The 20866-nt window shown below is 40.9% G+C and overlaps 1 long non-coding RNA gene and 1 other non-coding gene across 2 annotated transcripts in view; both read left to right on the forward strand.

Moving 5' to 3' along the window:
- LOC135318579 (uncharacterized) overlaps positions 1 to 20866 on the forward strand; it is a 65673-nt gene that overhangs the window by 29935 nt on the left and 14872 nt on the right. The window contains exon 3 of the long non-coding RNA XR_010376744.1: positions 6973 to 7091. This is a non-coding gene — a long non-coding RNA (uncharacterized LOC135318579). The remainder of the gene's footprint in view (positions 1 to 6972; positions 7092 to 20866) is intronic.
- LOC116147849 (U6 spliceosomal RNA) lies at positions 9315 to 9421 on the forward strand. Its single transcript, XR_004131441.1, has one exon. It is a non-coding gene; the product is annotated as a U6 spliceosomal RNA (small nuclear RNA).

Genomic DNA, 20866 nt, shown 5'->3' on the forward strand with positions numbered 1-20866 from the left:
ACCAAACTCAGTATTAGTCTCCTTGGGCTGCCATGAGAAAATGCCATAGATTGGGTGATTTAAACAACAGGCATTTATTTTCTCACAGTTCTGGAGGCTAGAAGTCCAAGATCAAGGTTCCAGCTGATTGAGTTTCTGGTGAGGATTCTCTTGCTGGTTTAGAGACACTCACCTTCCCACTGTGTCCTCACATGAACCTTCTCAGTGTGTGGCGGGGCTTTGCGGGTAGAGTGAGCACTAGTGTTTCTTCTTATAAGGACACTAATCCTATTGAATCAGGGCCCCACCCTTAAGACTACTTATCTCTTTAGAGATTCCAGTCTTCCAATATAGCCCCCCTGGGGGTTAGGGTTGCAACATAGGAATGTTTTAGTGGGACATAGTCCTAACCAACTGAGAATTTGAAACTTAATTATAAGTCCCTATGTTTGTACTGTACTTTTTGTCTTTTTTAAGCACTTTTATGTATATTATCCCATTTCATCTGAAATACATCCTATAATCTTTACATTTCTCTCAGGTTACCTTTAAAAAAATTAATTTTTTCAAAGTAATACCTAGGTAGTTTTCAAAGTCAAATAATAATAATAAAAGCCTTATAATAGTAACTTAAATAGTCGTCCTCTACCAACCTGCCACCCCACCCCCCACTTCCTGGGTCCAGCATTTCAAAGGTAACTGTGTTAATGCCTTTTGGCACATTCCTTCATATTTCTAAATACTGTGCCTGTGTGTTAATTATCTATCACTGCATAATAAGTTGCCGCAAACTTAGTGGCTTTAACATAACATACACTTCTTAGCTCATTATTTCTTCTGGTCAGGAGTCCAGCACATCTTCTCTGTGTCCTTTGCCTAGGGTCTCACAAAACTGCAACCAAGATGTCAGCTGAGCTGCATTCCATTCTTGAGCCCAGAATCCTGGTCCAGGCTCATCGGCTCGCTGACTGAATTCAGTTCCTTGAAGCTGTAGGACCGAAGTCCCTGTTTTCTTGCTGGCTGCAGGTTATGGCCTGCTCTCAGCTTCTCAAGGCTGCTTGACTCTCTTTGCCACCTGGCCCTCTCTCTTCTTTTAGCAGAAATTCTCTCTTGAAAGACTTTCATCTGATTGACTCAGGTCCAACAAGGATCATCTCCTTCTGTCTAGCTTGCTGACTGGGGAGCTTAATTACATCTGGAAAATCTCTTTGCCTTTGCCATATACTACAGGCTAGAAACAAGTCACATTTTCTTCCCATACTTAAAAGGATGGAGAAATACACAAGAGCATGACACATTGGGATCACCTTAGAGTGGACTTATAAACTTATGTCTGATTAATCAATTTTAGATTTTACTGAATTTCTATTTTGACACATAGTATTTTAAATCTTACACCTCCCTTCTCTTAGTTAATAGCACTTAAACAATTTAGTTATTAGCACTTAAATAATTAAATCCCTGTATAAAGCTTTTATTATTTACGTAAATGTGAGGTGGACATTTGACACTGTTGCTGTTTGTGAGAGATTGTCTGCCTAGTGATTCCTCCCCTGAATTTCTCTATCTTCTAGCTTCTTTTTTTTTTTTAATTGAAGTATAGTCAGTTACAATGTGTCAATTTCTGGTGTACAGCATAATGTCCCAGTCATATATATATACACATATATATTCATTTTCATATTCTTTTTCATTAAAGGTTACTATAAGATATCAAATATAGTTCCCTGTGCTATGTATATTCTAGCTTCTAATGTTGCTGTTGAGACCCAAGTGTCCAAAATTCAAATGTAGAAGCCCTAACCACCCCCCTACACACACACTGCCATGTGATTATATTTAGAGATATGGCTCTTAGGAGGTAATTAAATTTAAATAAGGTCACAAAGGTGAGGTCCTAATCCAATAGGATTGGAGACCTAATAAGAACAGGAAAAGAGATTTCTGTTGTTTAAGCCCCCCAGCCTCTGGTATTTTGGTATGGCAGCCCAAACAGATGAACACAGCGCCCAGTGCTGTTCCAACTCCTGCTCTTTTCAGTGTAACCTGGGATAATGCTCCTTAATGTAAGTCACCAAAAAAAAAAAGGTTCACTTACTGGTCATTTCCATTCTGGAGATTCAGCTTCATTTATTTCAGTTTTGGAATTTTTTCTTGTATTAATTGTATCTCCCTAATGTTTTCTCTACTTTCTTTTTCCACAGTGCCTATTATTTGGGTGTTGGACATTCTTCTCTAACCTTTTGTTTTCTTGCCGTTTTCCTTTCCTTGTCCATTTTTATCATTTTTCAGAAGTCTTCTTTATCTTCCAGGTGCATTATTGAATTCGTAAGTTTAACTCTCCTACTTGTACTTCCAGGAGCTCCTAAATGCTGCTGCTGCTGATTATTAGATGGCGTCTCGTTCTTGTTTCCTAAAAGTGATGTCTTGAGTTTTTCTCCAGCTTTCTATGTTGTTTTTATTTCCTCTGAGGTTTTGGGTTTTTTTTTGGGGGGGGGTGGAAATAGTTATTTATTTATAGTTTTATCCATTTTGGAGGTTTTTCTCAATAAAGGTTGAGACCAGGGTGAGCTTGTTTCCCATACTGAATTCAAAACAATTTCCCTGTGTTTATTTCCTATCTCATATGCAGCTCCTTTGGGCTGAAACGGTCTCCAGTGAGCTTTTCTGGATTTCTGAGATGCAAAATAGCTTATTTCTCAGCATTTTTGTCCCTACCAACTCTGCATTGGAATCCTCCCTCCTCTGCAAAGTATTTACTGTCCCTTCATTTTCTCTCTGTCTTTATTGTTTTGGTTACAGATATCTTCTGGTTTCACAAAATATAAACTTTTGTGTTTCCTCATCTTTACTGTTTTGAGGTGGTTTGAGGAATTATTTTCGAGAGAAGGAGGCCATAGACGTGTTTATCATCTTTATCCAAAAGCACTCCGTGTCATTTTAGAATGTTTTTCTACTTCCCTGGTGGGAGGCCAGACATGCTGAGCCCCTTGTCAGGATAATGGAATTTAAAGCCAGGAGAGGGACTTGGGGTGTCCCACAGAGAATCAATGGATATAGAAGAAAACTGGAAAAACTCAAATCCCACCAAGGAGTTTTCTGAAATGCAGAAAATGGGTAAATGGTCCATTTGAATTAGGGAATTTCCTGTTTGATAATGCCCGTTGCTTGTAACTGGTTGGTCAGAATTAGATTTCACAGAAACATTACGTTTGGATTACAATGTTAGAATTCTACAGCAAGACATGCAATGTGATTTGAAGTCCTCAAACTCCCTAACTGTCAGGCTGAATTTTTGTAAGCCATACTTGTTCTGCCTTTGGAAAACAGAAAACTTGGCTGTGTTCTTCTGGCCAGAACAAACCAGAGTGGGAATAACCATGTCAGATTTAAATCGTGGGACTTCTTTGGGATTCAGAATGGTGTTCTGGTCACTGCTCTCAAGGTTACTGAAAGAATACTATTTTTAAAAAGGCTTAGTCATTTTGTGTTTGCTGTTTACTGAACTCCAAACAGTATGTATGGTTTGCATTAGCGAGACTTTTGCAAATTGTGTGGAAGGGATTTAAAACAGTTCTCTGGCTTCTATGAAAAATGAACCCCCAGTTCCTGGCTCTTCAGAGTTCCTTGTGGGAGTCCGGGTGTAAAATGATCTTCTACATGCCTGGCTGGAACTGTGAATCGAGCAACATCTGCATGGTTTTTTTTAAATAGAATTTTGCATGTAGAACTGAAATTTTCTTTTCCAGCCTTTATTTTTAGTGCAAAGTAGATTGATTCATCATATATACACACTAGTACTCAGAGAAGAATTGTCAACAGATTGAAAGTACATATTTGAGGAGATCCTGTAGTGATTGCTGTGGGACTATTTTGGAGTCAGGGTTTTCCACTTGCCTTCCAAACATTGTTTGGCATGAAAGGAAAATTCTCAGTAGCCGAGGTGACAGGTACGCGTTGCCAAGACAGCTTTTTCCTACACATGGGACCCTCTGATATGACTTCACGCTCTCAGGAAATGTCCCGACCTCTCCAGATAGTTTATTGATAATATTACCCCTTGAAAAAGCCTCTTACATTACATTTACAGATACATTCTACACTAGAGCACCTTTGGGAGAAGTAACACATTTCCAAAGGCACAAATGTCCTGGACCTGATGGCTAGTCTAACAGGTGGACACAGCAGAGAGGAGGAGCTGGAGCTTTCCTTCTGTCCTTAAAACAGAAGGAAAGAGCTGATTAAAAGGATTTTTGTAGCGAGACAGACAATACGATTTGAAAACCACAAACTGCTTAGCTGTCAGACTCGATCTTTAGAAGCCCAAAGCCAGAAAGGTTGCAGAGCCTAATGAAGGTGAACTTTTCCTACTTTTCAGTTTTGCTGAGGGCAAGCCCTGCAGATGGACCAGGAACAGGACACTTTCCTGTTATCCCTGGTGAAAAGGCAGAATGACAAAGGAGCCGACTGGACCCGGAGTGTGGTTTCTCTGGACATCAGGTGAACTCTGGGTTAGAGAGGATAACTCTTCTTTCTCCTAACAAATTCCCATGCATATCCAGACCTAATGAACAGGATTCCCCATCTTGGCCACGTGGCTCCAATTGGGAAGAATAGGCATTACAGTCTTAGAGAAGTGAGCTTATTTACAAAACAAAGACCGACTCACAGATGTAGAAAACAAACTTACGGTTACTAGAGGGGAAAGGAGGTGGGAAGGGATAAATCGGAGTTTGGGATTTATGGATGCTAACTACTATATATATAAAATAAATAAACAGCAAGAGCCAACTGTATAGCACAGGGAACTATATTCAATACCTTGTAATGGCTTATAATGAAAAAGAATATGAAAAGGAATATGTTTATATACATATGTATAAATGAATCACTATGCTCTACACTAGAAATCCACACAACATTGTAAATGGCTATACTTCAATAAAAAACAAATTAAAAAAGGAATTACAGCCTTAAGTATTTGCTCACAAGGAGTTTCTAACAGTTTGTAAGGAAGTACTATTTCTTTAAGAGGGTATAAGTGAGGGGGGAAAAATCTCAGCTTCTTTAAAAGGAAATGAGGATGGTTGTTAAAAGTAACAGTTTAGAAGTAGATTCTCAACTTCTTTGTAATGCAGGAGGAAAGATTCTGGGTCATGACATTCTCCAGTTTAACTCTGTCAACAAGAGTGGTTTTTACCTATATGAGAATTCTTTTAAAAGCTCTTCCCATGAAATGTGAGCATGCACGCGTGCACATTTCCGCTTTAATTGTAACTTTCAGGAGACTCTAACATTTTCATATGAAAAGCTGCAACCTATAGAAAAAATCGTTTGCCTTCTAGAGCATCCACAATTTGGCCCCAATGTACTTCTCCATTAAGTGATTATTTTTGAGACAAGATTGTGCCTGGAGAGTATGCTGAGATCTAAGCCAAAGAGATATATAATAGTCTGTAGATGCTGTGTAAGGAAATCATGAGGCAGTATGCAAGCACTGAAGTGGGCATTACATTTTGTAACCTAACTAAGTAGTTTTGTATCTCCTATTGGTTTGACCTAGAGGGGAATATAATTTAGTCTTTTGGGGTTTCAGTTTCCTCATCTGCCTAACTATGGGTGGCTGAGCGATCTCTCTCCTTTCTCATTCCTCTGAGTTTCTAGAAGTTATAATGCCAGGTTATCACCACCTCATGTGGGGCCAGTCCCACTGCCAGGAATCATTCATCAGGCTATGATGTGAGGGCCTTATAGAGGATCCAAGCCAGAGAACACAGGACCCTGAATGCCTTGTAGGGAGGCAAGTCCAGGATGTATCTGACTACAGATCAGCTTCTGCCTCAAGTCAGTTTCTGCTTCCAGTTCTCCTCTTTTCTGGTGGCGCTTTCTCTGATTTCTTTGAGTCTTTGGCCTCAGAGTACCCACTGATTTATTGCTGGGTGGACCCAGTGTCTGTGGACTCCCTGCTGCATTCAATTCCTCTGAGAAGTGGATTTCCTGCCTCTGACTCACTTATCTACCTGGCCCTTCCGGTCATCATAGTCACTCTGTTCAGAGATGTCTTGCCTGCCTGACTCAGCTTGCCCTGCTCCTCTTAGCAGCTGGCTCCTGTGCGGGCCGTGATCCATCTCAGGGTGATACCGCAGTATGGCCTGAGGACAGCCTTCCTTTCTTAAGGGTGCCTCTTTCTTAGTCAGCTTGGGCTGCCGTAACAAAATACCATAAACTAGGTAAACAGCAGGTATTTATTTCTCATGGTTCTGGAGGCTGAGAGTCTGAGAGCAGAGTGCCGGCTTGGTTGGGTTCTGGTGAGAGCTCTCCTCCTGACTTGCAGCTGGCCACCTCCTCACTGTGTGCTCACATGGTGGAGAAACGGGGGCTCTGTTCTCATCCTCTTCTTATAAGTACGCTACGTGGGGCCCCATACTCATGACCTCCTCTAAACCTAATTACCTCCCAAAGGCTCCGTTGCCAAATACCATCACGCTGAGGGTTGGGGCTTCAACATAGTTATTAGGGGAGGGACATAACATTCTCTTTTCTGACCACAGATTAAAAGGGATAAGAGCTGACTTCCAAAGAAAAAGAGAATTTGGGGCAGAGGTAGAAGAGGATCAGAAGTAAGGGGCCTGAGGGTCTTTGAATTTACATTTCACCACTGCTTCCAGCGTTTCTAATTGTAGCTTTAGAGATGCTTTCACGACCCTCTTCCAAGCACCCTGATGAACACATAACTTTCATACTGAAACATCTTCTAAATTGAGAGGGGAGGTTTTTCTGGGGAAATGTTGGGCTTCATTTTGAAACAAATGAAGTGGAGATGGTGGCAGTAACTGAAATAGAAATTAAATTATCCTCCTCCGGATTCTGTAGACCTCCTTTTTCCTCAAAGAATCACTTAAAACTTCATGCATCCCCTGGCAATATTATGGCTGGAGACAAGAGTCTGTCGTAGATGACAAAAATGTAATCTCTATATAATTCCATCCTTAGGCTCAGCAGAAGCAGAGTGTTACATGTGGTCGCCTTTCGGATGAAGGTCAAGATGAGCGGAGACCACCAAGCACTTTTCCAGAAGGATATTAGATTTCACTGGAGCCAGAATCCCAGAAGTGAGTTATTAGAGTTTTGTTTACTATACCCTCTGGCTATAGCCTTAATTAGGTGGAACTGATAAGCTTGATAAATTTTGAACTATTGCTTTCTGTTTGCCAATAACAAAATATTACTGTGTAGGATGTTAGTTATTTTCCACATCAAATCCCTTCATTTTCCTGAAGATGTCAGTTTCCGTTTCAATGGGTCTTTTGTTTAGAGGGAGGAGAATGTCCTTTTTACCTTTTTTAATTAAAGCACCTTAGTGACTATTATACAATTACTTTAGACTTGACTCTCACCTCGACTCTTGACTTTGTTCTCTTCAGGGCTCCAAGGTTTTACTCTCTCAGATAGTAATTAGATCAAGGAAGGGACGCAGACACAGGTTATTTCTTCCCAATTCTCACACATTTCTTAGTTTATATTTTCTTTTTCTTTTTTCTTCTTCCCTCCTTTCCTTCCTTTCTTCCCTTCCCATCCTTCTTCTTTCTTACTTTCTTTCTTTTCTTCTTTCTTTTCTTTCTCTTTCATCTGTGAATTAAGCAGATCCTACCGTCAGGAATCTCATACCTATAGACATATTCCTGTTATAAAATGTGAAGAAGATGTATGGGCAGTATTTTAAGGAACCCCAAACCACTGGGAGTAATAGCAAGAACAACAAAAAAAGCATAGAAAGCAAATATGTGTTTGTTTACGAATCAGTTGCATACGTAGGTTTATACATACCGTTAGACAGATATGACATGTTGAAATATTTTCTTAGTGATGTCCTGAAACCATAATTATAATCTTAATGAAACATTTAGTCAAGTTTTAACGGGTCCAAGAATAATTGTTTTACTGTTCTGTTTGGAATGCAAACTTAGAAGTCTAAGAGTTCAGTTAATTATCCCACAGACGGAAGAGTTTGAAAGTAGAAGGATTTTTTTCCAGAGTGGTGTTTAACATAGACTTAAGTCTGGGCTCAGATTCTACAGGCCAGAAAGAGTCCTGCTAACCCCCTCATTCAAATACATCCAGGAAGAATAGCCCAAGTAATCACACCTAGGAAATGAACCGGCTTACTGGGAGGTAAAGGGAAATACCTGGATTTTAGAACTGAGCAGCAGGCGCAGCAAGCGCGATTGCCAAGAATATCCGTGGGCAGGAGTAACTCAGCAAGTGCTCAAGGATGAGGCTCGGAGTGGTCACAAGTGAACTTCTCAAAACTGAAGAATGTGAGACAACAGGCTGAAGTGCCCTTTAATTTTACAGGGAAAGATTGCTTCCGGAAAGAGTCTATTTAGGAAGATGGCATTTGAATCACTTTTGAAAAAGTTTCTTCCTTTCTGATTTATATCAGAAATCTGACTTCTGGACAGCCTTTAGTTTCAGGATGTTTTCTCTGGTTACCAGCATACTTGCCTGTGGCTGGGCCACTTTGAGAGAAGTACGAGGGAAGGTTGAGGTGGAGAACATATGGTAAGAAAATAAAACTAAGGGCTAGAAATGACAAATATATGGGTAAAAATAAAAGACTGTATAAATGTATTTTTTTCTTTTCTTCCCTTATGTTCTTCAAAAGACATTTTAAATTGGTTAAAGCAATAATTATAGCAGTGTGTTGTTGGGTTGATGACATACATACATGTGATTTATGTGGCAGTAGTAACATATAGGAAGATGGAGGAAATGGCGCTAGACTGAAGTAAAATTCCTGTCTTTTAGCAGAATTAAGTCAGAATCAAACTGAAGTACATTGTTGTAATTTAACATGCATATTGTAATCCCTAGAAGCAATCACTACAAAAATAACTTTTTAAAAAGAAGCTAAATAATAAAAAGAATTAAAATGGCCCCCAGAACACACATCTATTTAACACAAGATAAAGTAGTAAAGGAGAAATAAAGGAACAAAAAAGACTTGAGATATGGAAAACAAATAGCAAAATGACAAATGTAAATCTGACCAAATCGATGATTACATTAAATTTGAGTGGACTAATCATTCTAATTAAAAGACAGAGATTTCTAGCAGCGATTAAAGAGCAAAATCTAACACTATGCTGTCTGCCACAAATACACTTTAGAATACAAGGCACAAATAGATTGAATGTAAAAAGGTAGAAAAAGGATATACTATACAAGTAACAACCATAAGAGAACTTGAATGGTTGTATTGCTATGAGACAAAATAGTCCTTAGTCAAAAATTGTTACTGGAGACAAAGAGGGACATTTTATAATGATAAAAAGGTGCTCGCTTTGGCAACACAGATACTAAAATTGGAACAATACAGAGATTATTAGCATGGCTCCTGCACAAGGATGACAGGCAAATTCCTGAAGCATTCCATGTTTTTCCTTCAGCAAGTGGTGTTGGGAAACCTGGACAGCTGCATGTAAATCAATGAAGTTATAACACTCTCTCACATCATACACAAAAATAAACTAAAAAATGGCTCAAAGACTTAAATATAAGACATAACACCATAAAACTCCTAGAAGAGAACAGTCAAAACATTCTTGGACATAAATCTATGTATATCTGAATCACTTTGCTGTACACCAGAAACACATTATAAATCCACTATACTTCACTTGTAAAATACACATATAATGATAAAAGAACCAATACATGAAAAAGATATGCCAATTAAAAGTTTATACATATATAACAACAGTGCCCCAAGATACATGAACCAAAAACTGACAGAAGAAAATAAGAAACATCAAATTCAACAGAGAGATTTTAATACTCCTTTCAATAATTAATATAATAACTAAACAGAGAAATCAGCAAAGATATAGAAGACTTGAACACCGCTATCAAACATGACCTAAATGGCCTAATGACATTTGTAGAACACTCCACCCAACAACAGTGTAGTGTATGTTCTTTTCATGTACAAAAGGAGTAGACCAGGACAGACCATGTGGTATGTCATAATAATAAATTTGAAAGAATTGAAGCCATTCAATCTTAACAGAATTAAAGTAGAAATCATTAGCAGAAGGAAATTTAGGAATTCCCTAAATATTTGGGCATTAACACAGTTATAAGTAACGCATGGATCTAAGAAGACATCAAAGGGGACACTAGGAAATATTTTGAACTGAGTGAAAATTAAAACACAACATACCATAAGTTATAGATGCAGCTAGAGTAGTACTTACAGGGAAATGTATAGATTTAAATACCTATATTAGAAAAGAGGTTCTCAAATTAATCATCTGAGCTTCTACTCTAAACCAGCAAAAAAAGAGCAAATTAAGCACAAAGCAAGCAAAAGGAAGGAAATATAAAGAGTAGAAATCAGTGAAATAGAGAGCAAAGCACAGTAAAGAAACCCAATGAAATCAAACCTGCTTCTTTGAAGAGATGAAGAAAATTGATAAACCTTTACCTACACTGACCAGGAATAAAAGAAGGGAGACACAAACCATTAAAACCGAGAGTGAAAGAAGGGACATCACTGACCCTACAGAAATGGAAAGAATTATAGATGGAATATTATAGAACTATGTCAATAAATTAGACAACCTAGAAAAGTTCAAAAAATTCCCAGATAGGCATTAATTACCAAAATTAACTCAAGAAAAAAAATAGAGAATTTGAATAGAAGTAAATAAATAAAAACAGTAACTAAAAATCTTCCCACAAAGAAAATCCCCTCCAGTTCCAAATGGTGAATTCTATCAACTATTTAAAGATGAAATAATAGCAAATGTCCATCAACTGGTGAATGATAGACAAACTGTGGTATATTCCTACAATGAAATCCCATTCAGCAATAAAGAATGAACTATTGCTACACAGTACAACATGGACGGACTTTCAAAACATTATGCTAAGTGAGAAAAGCCAAGCAGGAAAGACTGCATGGTTTAATTTATATGAAGTATCTCCCCAAAAGGCAAATGTATGGAGACAGAAAACAGATCAGTGGTTGCCTGGGACTGGGATTGGGAACGAGGATTGCCAGCAGTTAGGCACAAGAGAACTTTTTAGAGCTGTTCTCGGAATGGCTCACGGTGGTGGTGTGATAATTGCCCAATGACACAAATGTGCCAAAATTATCAAATTTTACATTTACAGTAACTTTTGCAAATTATAACTCAATAGAGCTGTTAAATAAAACACCTGAAGATTAGATATTCATGGAAGAGGCTGCTTGATAGAACTATTGAGAAATTTTCTAGGCAACCTACAGAATGGAAGAAAATATCTTCAAATCCCATATTTGATGAGGGTTTAATATCCAAAGTATATAAGGAACTCATGCAACTCAATAGCAAAACCCAAAAACCTAACTCAAAACTGGGCAAAGAAACTGAATAGTTATTTTTCCAAAGAAGACATACAGATAGTCAAGAGGTACATGAAAAAGTGCTGGACATCACTAATCGTCAGGGAAATACATATCAAAACCACAGTGAGATATTACACCTCATACCTGTTAAAATGACTGTTGTAGAAAAGCAACTCGTCCAAAAACAAAAACAAAAAACCAAGAGATAACAGATGCTGATGAGGATGTGGAGAAAAGGGAACCCTTGAGCACTGTTGGTGGAAATGCAGATTGGTGCATCCTCTATGAAAGCAGTATGGATGTTCTTCAGAATATTAAAAATAGAACTACCATATGATCCTGCAAACCCACTTCTGGGTGTACATCCAAAGAAAAGGAAAACACTGTCTCGAATAGGTAACTACACTCAGGTGTTGACTGCAGCATTATTCACAATAGCCAGGATATGGAAATAATCTTAGCATTTGTCAACAGATAAATGGATAAAGAACACGTGGTGTATACATACAATGGAATATTATACAGCCATGAGAAAGAAGGAAATCCTGCTGTTTGCAAAAACATGGATAAACCTTGAGAGCATTGTATCAATTGAAATAAGTCAGATGGAGAAAGACAAATACTCATATGTGGAATTTAAAATAGCTGAACTCACAGAAACAAAGTGGAACGATGGTTACCAGGAGCAGGGGGATGGGGAAATGGGGAGATGTTGGTCTAAGTGTATGAGACTCCCATTGTAAGGTGAATAAGTTCTGAGGATCTAATGTACATCATGATGGTTATAGTTAATAATACTGTACTGTGTACTTGAAAGTTGATACGAGAGTAAATCTTAAATGTCACCACAAAAAAGCAATTGTAATTACATGTATGGGACTTGATGGAGGTGTCAGCTAATGCTATAGTGATAATCATTTTGCGATGTAAAAGTATATCAAATCAACACATTATACACCTTAAACTTACACAGTGTTATATGTCAGTTATATCTCAATAGAGGTGGGAAAAAATTTCAAGTCTCCTTTATCTCTTAGTTGGTTTTTAAAACGCTTGAGATATCTGAAGTTCTTTCCAGCCCTTACCCTGCAGTGAGTGGTATAGTTGGCCAACTATGTTTCAAAATGTAGTGTGTAATTGGGTAATTGGTACTGAGGCTGATGAAATACAGTTAATTCCCATAGTAAATTTTTGTACAGAGTATTCATCACCTACCTCCAATATTTTATGAATTTCACTGTGGTTTTTAGCAATGACCTTTTGCAGTTTTGTAGGAGAATATATTTAGTGGCAGGAGAATTAGCTCTATAGACTAGAACTATTATCTTGTCCTCTGAATTGGTTGAAGCCATTGTGGGCTAGCCAGGAAAAGATGTGTTGTCAGAAACAAAAGTAATTGGCCTTTCTCTGTTACTGTTTAATGGGCTCTTACATTAATGTGTATTAATGTAGCCAAATTAGTGTCATTTTTTTAAGCAGTGCAAGTATAAAAACGGAAGCAAGGGGATGCTATCACTTCCTTTGTTTTATAAAGAAGAAACTGAACAGACGGTTGATTATACTGTGGCTAGTTTGCATGTATTGTACTTACATTTTGTGTGGCCCATAACCTCAAGAATAATGAGATTCTAGGAGTATTCTGTTAGAATCTTGAAGATGCTTCTAATGCATGAAATAGATACATCCATCTTCTGCCTTGCCCCTCCATCACTCCAGTGCACACAAATAGGTCATTTAATGTAAAGTCATTTCTGATTTCTAAAAAATGCACAAGCTAGAAATTCTATCCCAGTGGCTCTACCATCTAATCACTCTGAGACTATCAGCTTATTAAAACAGTGTTGCTCACATGTTTCTGTTGCTCAAACCAGTTTTGACTTTTTAAAATAAATAGTCAGAATTCGTCTTAGATTATTTGAAATAGTAATTGACAGACCTTTGCCCTAGGAGTGTGCCTTTTTTTGGTTTGAAAACAACTGGGGTTCTTTTAGGGCCAAATTTGATGATTACGATGGTTTATCAGGCTGAAGAATATAATTTTTAATTGAAAACAGTATATCCGGATTAAGTATGGAGATATTTACTTAATGTGATTTACAAACTTTTAAGGAATGGTGGTATCTGCAGATATCAAAGCATTGCTTTCTTTCATGAAGATGAGTTTTCTAGTTGTGGGATGGAGGAAACCTTTTAGTCTAGCAGTTACCACATAACTCCTGGGAATCATAAAAATCTTGTCGTCAAACTGAGTTGAAAGTTAGAGCCTGTGATGATATTTTCAGAATTCTTGGAGAGCTGGGAGAGGGCCACAGCTCCCCATCTGCATGAGGGAGAATCCCCTGCTTTTCCCCCCGGCCCCCCAAGTCCATCTTCTATTTGGTATCAAGAGTAATCTTTTTAAATGATAGATTAGTGTCTTCTCACTGAAATTTTCATTGGCTCTCCCAAATCTAAAGGTTACAACTGTTGGCCTTCTTAACTTGTGTCTTAAGTAGGGTTGTTTTTCACAAGACTGGGAACCTTCTGTTTTCAAGTCTCTACAAATCCCCATTACGGGGTTGAGGGGATGGCCTGGACGGCTTCACATGGACTCAGCCCAGCTCCTCTGCCGTCCTCCCTTCCGGCTCTCTTGTGATGCGATTTAGCTGCTGGACAGTGGATTTGAGGGGCACGAGTAGAAACAGGAAGGCGATTCTGTTGGTTTGCTAAGGCTGCCATGACCCAGCTCCGCAGCCTGGGGGGCTTAAAGGACAGAAATCTGTTTCTGATAGTTCTGGAGGTTAAGAAGCCCAAGATCAAGGTGTGGGCAGGGTTGGTTTCTCTGGAGACCTCTCTCCGTGGCTTGTGGACGGCTGTCCACCAGCCGTGTCTTCACCTGGCCTCTCCCCTGGGCGTGGATCCCTGCCGTCTTTGTGTGTCCCGATCACCTTCTCCAAGGACACCAGCCAGATTGGATCAGGCCTCATTTTAACTTAATCACCTCTTTAAAGGCCCTATCTTCAAATACAGTCACCTTCTGATGTACTTAGTGGTTGAGGTTAGGGCTTCAACATAGGAATTGGGTGGGGGTGGGGGCGTAGGGCACAACTCAGCCCATAATAACAAGTTAGGAGTTGACTGCAGAGTCTAGAGGAGAGAGGACAGGGCTTCTACCAGGAGGCGGGGTGAAGTTAGAACTAGACAGATTTGGGATATATTTGGGGGGGTAAAGTCAACAGGAATTAATGATTAGGTATGCAGTGAGGGAAAGAAGGGGTCAAGGTGACTCCTAGGTTCTAGCTTGAGCCACTTGGCTCAGTGGACAGTGGCGCCGCCTGTCGGCAAGTGTGTTGCTATCCTCTCCCATCCGTGTGCACACACAGCCCACCCGCCCACCCTACTGTTTCTTCTTCTTCTGGCTAACTCCTACCTTTTCCTTAGAACTTCAATTCAAGAGTTACCTCCCCAGAGAAATCTTACCCCCCTTCTCCCACCCAGAGATATACGAGGTGGGTGCCTCTCCCCTGCACTGGCTCAGCGCCTCAGGATTTACACCTGCGCACTCACACCAGTGCGTTTTCATGGCCGCTTTGCTTGTCTGTCTCCTCCGTTAGACTGGGAGGACCGTGGACCCTATGTTTGATTCATCGCCGTCATTCAGGGACTAGAGCAGTGTCTGCACACATGGTCCGCAAAGAATGTTGAAATGAAATGAAGCTACTTGTGAGGTTTTAGTGGTCACCATGACGCCTCCCAGCTGCCACTTGGCAGTGGGAAGTTTTGACATTTAGAAACTTTTTCCATTTATATCTTGTCAACGTTGACCGTGGCTCTGCCTTTTAAGGTGCTGATGAAGGCAATTTAAATGCGTATTTGTTTAAGATGGTCACATCTGGGGTGGGGGAGGGGAGGCTTGGAATGAGTAGAACAAACTGTGACGGTTGCTACATCTCCGGTCCAGATGCTTGAAAGTCTTCTCAAGTCCTTCGTTGGCTGAATTGATTTAGAGAGATTTTCAGTTTTCTCAACCTTATTGAGTTGTTGCAAGTACTTTACTTTCATTTGTTTTCACAGGTACCTTCAGGGCAACATAAGATTCCTTTCCGAATAGTGCCTCACTTAACTTCCCCTGAATTATTATTTATTGCAAGGCTGAAAGCTTGCAGTGTAATGCAGGCAGGACAGACTCCTGGAAGAGCCAGCCCTTCTCTTGGTCTGCACGGATTTTGTGCATGGTATAGGTTGATATGGGCACCGACGTGGAAATCTACCAGCTCTCGGGGCCAAACTGGCAGGATGATGAGAATGGGACTTTAAACCAGAGAGTCTGCTCTCAGTTACCAGGGAGTAATCAAGAAGTATCGAGAAGCCCTCTGATGCACCCTAGGCTAGAGGGAAAGCTTCTCCATGTGGGTCTCTCTGCTTTGCGCTGTCTCCTGCCTCCTGCTCCCTTCCACATTTTTCTCCCTCACATTCCATCCTCACTTTTTTTCACCTTTTCTCTGTTTGCTTGCTCTCTACCTCTCATCTGTCCCGACTGAGGGAAAAATTGAGGAAAGGTTACTATACATAAAATATATCACACATCCTGTATGTATATGCTGTTTGCACATAAGTCAGGATTATATGTATCACTTGATTGGGTGGTATAAAGCTTCCTGCTTCCAGTTTTTCATTTTAAAATGGGTAAGTTAAATGTTTTGTATTTTTTCTCTCTCTCAAAAGCCCTCTTTCCCTTTTTGCTTTGTTGTGGGTATCTGAGTCTTTACCAGTTTATTTTTACAAGAATCAGTTTCCCTGCCACCCCCCACCTCTTCCACATTCCTGCTTCTGTCTGAGCAAGAAGGAGGAAGAGGAATGAGATGAATTGTGCTGGGGGGGGGGACCTGGGTGGGGAGGGAAACAGGTCCCAAAGAGTGGGTGCCCCTTCCGCTTTGCACTTTTCTCAGTTAGAGGTTGGGACAAAAAGCTTGATTTAAAACAGGAGCTTCGTTTTCCTCAACAAAAACAGAAAGCCATCTTTCTCATGACAGAGGTGTCTGCTCTCACCCAGAGTCCCATTTTTTCTCTGGGAGGGCTTGAATTGCCAGCTCAGAGCACAGTGCCGGGGTCTCCTTCCCCGAGCCACACTCTCTCTTGTCACTGCAAATGAACCAGGAAACTGTGAAGCGACAGGAACTGACAGATAGAGGCTTGATTTCTTTTGTGTGCATATGTGGGTTATGCACAAGGAATCATTATCTTTCCTTCAACTGGGGTCATTTTCTTCCCTCCTTTCCTCCAGACCTATACATTTAATTATTTAGTGACTGCTGCTTTAATTAAAAAATCTTCCTTATCTTTAGAGTTTTCCTTTCAAAATTTCTAAAGATTAGGATTATCCACATCATGTCAGCTCTTTTTATGTCCGTATACTATATGGTTTCTACAGTGATATAAAAATGAATTACTGAGATCCTAGGCGCTAATCACATTCTGCATTTCTCTCCTAATAATCCCAGATTGTATTAATCATAAATGTCAGCAGCGTCTCTGGATGACTTCTTGACTTTTGACAAAAAGCCTTCATCTTGGCCCTTTAAATTCCAAGGTCAAGGAGAATGTAACATTCAGAATAATTATTAGCATTATTTTACGTTGACATTTCCTCCCTGCTTCTAGTTTAACATTCCACCCAGGCGATGAAGACGAATGTCATCTTTCGATTCACTGGAGGGAATTGCCCCAATTAAACCTGACTTAAAGGCTATTGGAAATGCTGTATTAATTTGCCGTTCTTCTTTAAAATAGAAAATATTTCATGAAGGAGAAGAATTTTCATTAAAAGCATTAAGGATTTACCATGACATGAACAAGCAATTTTGGAATTGACTTTCCTTCTTCCCAGGCTGGCATAATGAGCGCGGGGGACCTCGGCCAGGCCAGGGTCTCCCTGTCAGTGGGCGTCCTATCAGGGCAAGCCGCCTTCTTTTCCTTTTAGCTCCAAGGTCATTGTTACAGTTTCGTCACACCCAGGATGATTAGAGGTGTCTTTTAGGAATCCTGGCCTTTCCGTGTGGCGGGGCCTCCTGCCTGGACAGCCTCTTAATTATACTTCCTTTTTCTGAACCCCACCCTCCTCCACTTTAAAAAAATGTCAGGCTCGGGTTATTGGAACACGTTCCTTAAAAGTCTCTGAGGCTGTATTTGCATTATGGGGGGTGGTGAGCTGCTTCCTAGAACGTAAGTACCGTGAAGATGGGGCCCTGGTCTGACTTCTCAGTGCTGTGTCTCCAGCACCTGAACCAGGGTCAGGCAGGTATTTCTGATGTGAATGAAAGGAGACCGTGAAACACAGGGTCTGCGATTGCGAGCTCTGGGATCCACTGACTGGGACTGGACCCCAGTTCTGCCATCTACTGATTTGTGTTGTCTTGTGTCTACTGCCGAGTTAACGTCATCTTTCTAAGCCTTTCTAAGGTGTCTTCATCTGTAAAATGTGTATAATAATAGTATCAACTTCATGGGGTTGTTGAGGATTAAGTGAGATAATGCTTGTAAATGGCTTAACTCTGGGCCTGGCAAATGTTTCAGTCTTCTGTGTCAGGCAGAGGTGGGTCAGGGTAATACCCCGCCCTCCTTCCTTGGATCTGTAGTCTGGCACTTGCCCCAGGATGCAGGGAACACTAACCACCCAGTTGCCTGTTGGTTTGGGGCCTCTGCTGATCTCTGTCATTCACTTGCCAAACATCTCTTGTGAAATTATAGGAATCCCTTCCCTAGAATTCTAAGGCAAAATTCCTAATCCAGTCCTGCTTGTCAGAATGGAATTCCTATTCCAGCCACCAGTCTGAGCGTCCTGCCTGGAGCGAGTTTGCATCTTGGATGCTGGTCTCTTTGACTGTATTTCTAAACCCCGCTCACCTGTGTCTCACCTCCATCAGTGCCACAGCCTCACCCTCCCTGCTGGCCTTGGCAGTGTCCCCTGTGTTTTGCCTGTGTTGACCTGCCTGATCCCTCATCTCCCGTGACTTGTGGCCTGACATGGGACATGCCCATCCCCCTGCAGTCTGGACTGCCTTTTGGTTTCATTCCCTTGTACTTGACCTTTCAGACAGCCACCTGCCACTTGGCTGGCACTCCCTAATGTCTTCACCTGCACAGAGTTCATAGTGCCTTGTCCTATGTCATGTTCGTTACAGGCCAGAACATTTCTTCCCTAATGCTAATTTCTCAAATAAACAAATATTTAGAAATATTTCAGACATGCAGAAAAAGAAAAATGCAGAGATAAAATAATAACCCACCATCAACATTTAACAAATCGAGCTGCATTGCTTCACATTTAAAAAAAAAAAAATGGAATAGTGTAGATGCCGTCAAATCCCCTTTCCAGACCCCTTGGTAGCATTTCCTTCCCTTTGTCCCTCCTTGGAGGGAAGCACTGCTGACGTTGGTCTTTTCCCTCTCATACATGTTGTTATACTTTCACTATGCATTTCTGTCCATAAACTATATACTACATTGTTCTTGTGCTAAGGTTTTATGTAATTTAAAATTGTACGTATTATGCTGATTGTATGTGTTATGGGTTGAACTTTGTCTCCCTAAATTCCTGCATTGAAGTCCTAATCCCCAGGACCTCAGAATGTGGCTTCATTTGGAAAAAGACCCATTGCAGATGTAATTCGCTGAGTTACAGTGTGGTCACACTAGTGTAGGGTGAGTCCCTGGGACTGGTGTCCTAAAAAGAATGCCCTGGGAAGAGACAGAAACACCTACAGGGGAAGATGAGGTGAAGGTGCAGGAGAGCATTTTCAGTAAGCCAAGGAACAATGAGGTACCAGGGGCTAGGAGACAGGCCTGGAGCAGATGCTTCCTCAAAGCACTCAGAAGGAACTAACCTCGCTTACCTCTTGATCTTGGACTCCTAGTCTTCAAAGCTAAATGGATCCATTTCTGTCCTTTCAGCCACCCAGTCTGTGGTGCTTTGTTACAGCAGCTTTAGCTAACTGATACAGCCTCCTTCTGCAGAGTTGCTCTCTGTGCCTCAGAAGACCGCTTTCTAGATTTAGCCCTGTTGGAGGCAGCAGCCCACTACCACCCCCATTTTAAATATCAAATGTAGAGTTAGCAGCTTTTTGAAAAGAATATAGCCTCACAACACATGCAGCTCTTGTTTACTCTTTCCAGTAAAAATCTACTGAGCACCAACTATATGCTAAGCTGGGAAGGTGGGAACCAGGGAGGGCTAGTGAGCGAGGGGAAAGGCATTTAGGAATGAAGGGAAGTGACCTGAGGCTTTGAACAGCATGCGAACAGGGAAGGGCAGTGGATAGTGAGTTTGGTGGCTTGAGTGAGCTGCTGACATCGAGGAAAAGGGGACTATTGTATGGAAGCCTCATACCCGACAGTGGCTGAGATGCCCATTCCTCTACTACAGGGCTCCCACACTTCGTCAGAATCCCCTGGAGGGCTTGCTAATACCAGATTTCTCATCCCCGCTCCCAAGGTTTCCGATTTCATAGGTCTAGGTGGGGCCCAAGGATTTGCATTTCTAACAGCTTCTCAGGTGATACCCTGCTGGTCCAGGGAACACACTTCGAGAACCATTGGTCCGTTGTATTCAGTGACTCTCATTGTAGTTTTTGTAGCTTTTTTAATGAATCAATTTTTAGCAGGGTTAAAAAATATATACATGGCATATCTTGGGTTGTGAAAGTTTTGCTCTGATTAGTCTTTTTTGTTTTTTTGGTGTTTTTTTAAGTTTCTGGTAGGGTTTGAGAAATTTCACTTTATGTTACTTAGTTTACGGTTCCCACGACATGTAGGGAGGATAGGTTCAAAGCCCACACCTGTACATATTACCTGTGCAGGTGCATAGTACCTGCACATATTACAAGTTTGGGCTGTTGTTTATTTCTCACTGGCGATCTTTTCCCCCATCTCATCTAAAGCCCCTGACGAATGACAAGTTTTTGTAAGCCTTCTTACTGCCTGTCTGAGCCTATGAGTAGTTTTTGTCAGCCTCTGTTAAGGACTGAATTGTGCCCCCTAAAATTCATATGGTGAAGCCCTAGCCCCCAGTACCTTAGAATGTTAACTGTATTTGGAAACAGCCTTTAAAGAGGTAGTTAAGGTTATATGAGGTCATAGGGGTGGGGCCCTAATCCAGTATAACTGGTGTCCTTATGAGAAGAGAGACACCAGGGATGCACACACAGAGGGGAGGCCATGCGAGGTCACAGGGAGAAGGCGGCCGCCTGCAAGCCAAGGACAGAGGCCTCTGGAGAAGCCAGATAGGCCAGTACTTTGCTCTTGGACCCCCAGCCTCCAACACTATGTGAAAACAAATTTCTCAGGAGCCACCTAGACTGCAGTATATTGCTGTGGTAGCCTAAGCAGACAGCACAGCTCTCCTTAGTGGCTGGGGTGGCTCTTCACTCTGGACTTGACTCTCCTGTCACCATCTGTTGGCTAAGGTTCTATCTCTTATCTCCGTGGGCACTAGAAACTCATTGCTCTGCATCCAGGAAC

Source organism: Camelus dromedarius, chromosome 19 (genome assembly GCF_036321535.1).
Source record: "Camelus dromedarius isolate mCamDro1 chromosome 19, mCamDro1.pat, whole genome shotgun sequence".
Classification (NCBI taxonomy): Eukaryota; Metazoa; Chordata; class Mammalia; order Artiodactyla; family Camelidae; genus Camelus; species Camelus dromedarius.